The sequence below is a fragment of the Monodon monoceros genome, unplaced genomic scaffold (genome assembly GCF_005190385.1).
Source record: "Monodon monoceros isolate NGI ecotype Baffin Bay Population unplaced genomic scaffold, NGI_Narwhal_1 Super_Scaffold_21, whole genome shotgun sequence".
In the NCBI taxonomy this organism is placed as follows: Eukaryota; Metazoa; Chordata; class Mammalia; order Artiodactyla; family Monodontidae; genus Monodon; species Monodon monoceros.
The window spans coordinates 45,956,932-45,960,763 of record NW_021703778.1 but is presented as its reverse complement, the minus strand read 5'-3'; the positions used below and the strand labels follow the sequence as shown (position 1 = coordinate 45,960,763).

The 3,832-nt window shown below is 37.3% G+C and overlaps 1 pseudogene; it reads right to left on the bottom strand.

The window, feature by feature from the left end:
- Nucleotides 1-420: 420 nt before the first annotated feature.
- On the bottom strand, nt 421-518 carry LOC114905279 (annotated as a pseudogene).
- Nucleotides 519-3,832: the final 3,314 nt, after the last annotated feature.

Below are 3,832 nucleotides of genomic sequence, written 5' to 3'. Positions count from 1 at the left end.
ACCCAGAGGAGAGAATCTCTCCAGCCTTCTTATTTAAACACAGGGAAGGGAGAACCAGGTGAAACGAGAGCCACACAAAGTTAAAATAAAAAGCAGCATCATCTCCCTATTATAAGCAATAAAAAATTCCCCTGCTGCATCTCTGGGTAGCCCCTCTGTTTCATTCTCTATCTCTGTCTCTGTTTCTTTCTCTCTCTCCACAGTTGAGGGATCATAAACATCTCAAGGACAGGAAATGAATCAATGGGTGTTTTGCGTTTTTTTCTTTTCTTTTCTTCATAGATATTTGCATTAATTATGACAATTTTCTGGCAGGTAGTAATATTTTTTTTATTAAAAAATTTTATTGGAGTATAGTTGATTTACAATGTTGTGTTAGTTTCAGGTGTACAGCAAAGTTATTCAGTTATACATGCATTCAAAAATATGGAAGGCTTCACGAATTTGCGTATCATCCTTGCGCAGGGGCCATGCTAATCTTTTTTTTTTTTTTTTTTTACATCTTCATTGGAGTATAATTGCTTTACAATGGTGTGTCAGTTTCTGCTTTATAACAAAGTGAATCAGTTATACATATACATATGTTCCCATATCTCTTCCCTCTTGCGTCTCCCTCCCTCCCACCCTCCCAATCGCACCCCTCTAGGTGGTCACAAAGCACCCAGATGATGTCCCTGTGCTATGCAGCTGCTTCCCACTAGCTATCTATTTTACGTTTGGTAGTGTATATATGTCCATGCCACTCTCTCGCTTTGTCACAGCTTACCCTTCCCCCTCCCCATATCCTCAAGTCCATTCTCTAGTAGGTCTGTGTCCTTATTCCTGTCTTACCCCTAGGTTCTTCATGACATTTTTTTTTCTTAAATTCCGTATATATGTGTTAGCATACGGTATTTGTCTTTTTCTTTCTGACTTACTTCACTCTGTATGACAGGCTCTAGGTCCATCCACCTCATTACAAATAGCTCAATTTCATTTCTTTTTATGGCTGAGTAATATTCCATTGTATATATGTGCCACATCTTCTTTATCCATTCATCCGATGATGGACACTTAGGATGTTTCCATCTCTGGGCTATTGTAAATAGAGCTGCAGTGAACATTTTGGTACATGACTCTTTTTGAATTATGGTTTTCTCAGGGTATATGCCCAGTAGTGGGATTGCTGGGTTTTATGGTAGTTCTATCTGTAGTTTAAGGAACCTCCATACTGTTCTCCATAGTGGCTGTACCAATTCGCATTCCCACCAGCAGTGCAAGAGTGTTCCCTTTTCTCCACACCCTCTCCAGCATTTATTGTTTCTAGAGTTTTTGATGATGGCCATTCTGACTGGTATGAGATGATATCTCATTGCAGTTTTGATTTGCATTTCTCTAATGATTAATGATGTTGAGCATTCTTTTATGTGTTTGTTGGCAGTCTGTATATATTCTTTGGAGAAATGTCTATTTAGGTCTTCTGCCCATTTTTGGATTGGGTTGTTTGTTTTTGTATTATTGAGCTGCATGAGCTGCTTATAAATTTTGAAGATTAATCCTTTGTCAGTTGCTTCATTTGCAAATATTTTCTCCCATTCTAAGGGTTGTCTTTTGGTCTTGTTTAAGTTTTCCTTTGCTGTGCAAAAGCTTTGAAGTTTCATTAGGTCCCATTTGTTTATTTTTGTTTTTATTTCCATTTCTCTAGGAGGTGGGTCAAAAAGGATCTTGCTGTGATTTATGTCATAGAGTGTTCTGCCTATGTTTTCCTCTAAGAGTTTGATAGTTTCTGGCCTTACATTTAGGTCTTTAATCCATTTTGAGCTTATTTTTATGTATGCTGTTAGGGAGTGATCTAATCTCATACTTTTACATGTACCTGTCCAGTTTTCCCAGAACCATTTATTGAAGAGGCTGTCCTTTCTCCACTGTACATTTCTGCCTCCTTTATCAAAGATAAGGTGACCATATGTGTGTGGGTTTATCTCTGGGCTTTCTATCCTGTTCCATTGATCTTTCTGTTTTTGTGCCAGTACCATACTGTCTTGATTACTGTAGCTTTGTAGTATAGTCTGAGGTCAGGGAGCCTGATTCCTCCAGCTGTGTTTTTCGTTCTCAAGATTGCTTTGGCTATTCGGGGTCTTTAGTTTCCATACAAATTGCGAAATTTTTTGTTCTAGTTCTGTGAAAAATGCCAGTGGTAGTTTGATAGGGATTGCATTGAATCTGTAGATTGCTTTGGGTAGTAGAGTCATTTTCACAACATTGATTCTTCCAATCCAAGAACATTGCATATCTCTCCATCTGTTTGTGTAATCTTTAATTTCTTTCATCGGTGTCTTATAATTTTCTGCATACAGGTCTTTTGTCTCCTTAGGTAGGATTCTTCCTAGATATTTTATTCTTTTTGTTGCAGTGGTAAACGGGAGTGTTTTCTTGATTTCATGTTCAGATTTTTCATCATTAGTGTGTAGGAATGCCAGAGATTTCTGTGCATTACTTTTGTATCCCGCTACTTTACCAAATTCATTGATTAGCTCTAGTAGTTTTCTGGTAGCATCTTTAGGATTCTCTATGTATATTATCATGTCATCTGCAAACAGTGACAGCTTTACTTCTTCTTTTCCGATTTGGATTCCTTTTATTTCCTTTTCTGCTCTGATTGCTGGGGCTAAAACTTCCAAAACTATGTTGAATAAGAGTGGTGAGAGTGGGCAATCTTGTCTTGTTCCTGATCTTAGTGGAAATGCTTTCAGTTTTTCACCATTGAGGACGATGTTGGCTATGGGTTTGTCATATATGGCCTTTATTATGATGAGGAAAGTTCCCTCTATGCCTACTTTCTGCAGGGTTTTTTTAATGATAAATGGTTGTTGAATTTTGTCGAAAACTTTCTCTGCATCTATTGAGATGACCACATGGTTTTTCTCCTTCAACTTGTTAATATGGTGTATCACATTGATTGATTTGCGTATATTGAAGAATCCTTGCATTCCTGGAATAAACCCCACTTGATCATGGTGTATGATCCTTTTAATGTGCTGTTGGATCCTGTTTGCTAGTATTTTGTTGAGGATTTTTGCATCTATGTTCATCAGTGATATTGGCTTGTAGTTTTCTTTCTTTGTGACATCCTTGTCTGGTTCTGGTATCAGGGTGATGGTGGCCTTGTAGAATGAGTTTGGGAGTATTCCTCCCTCTGCTATATTTTGGGAGAGTTTGAGAAGAATAGGTGTTAGCTCTTCTCTAAATGTTTGATAGAATTCGCCTGTGAAGCCATCTTCTCCTGAGCTTTTGTTTGTTGGAAGATTTTTAATCACAGTCTCAATTTCAGTGCTTTTGACTGGTCTGTTCATATTTTCTATTTCTTCCTGATTCGATCTTTGCAGGTTGTGCATTTCTAAGAGTTTGTCCATTTCTTCCAGGTTGTCCATTTTATTGGCATAGAGTTGCTTGTAGTAATCTCTCATGATCTTTTGTATTTCTGCAGTGTCAGTTGTTACTTCTCCTTTTTCATTTCTAATTCTATTGATTTGAATCTTCTCCCTTTTTTTCTTGATGAGTCTGGCTAATGGTTTATCAATTTTGTTTATCTTCTCAAAGAACCAGCTTTTAGTTTTATTGATCTTTGCTATCATTTCCTTCGTTTCTTTTTCATTTACTTCTGATCTGATTTTTATGATTTCTTTCCTTCTGCTAACTTTAGGGGTTTTTTGGTCTTCTTTCTCTAATTGCTTTAGGTGCAAGGTTAGGTTGTTTATTCGAGATGTTTCCTGTTTCTTAAGGTGGGCTTGTATTGCTATAAACTTCCCTCATAGAACTGTTTTGCTGCATCCCATAGGTTTTGGGTCATCAT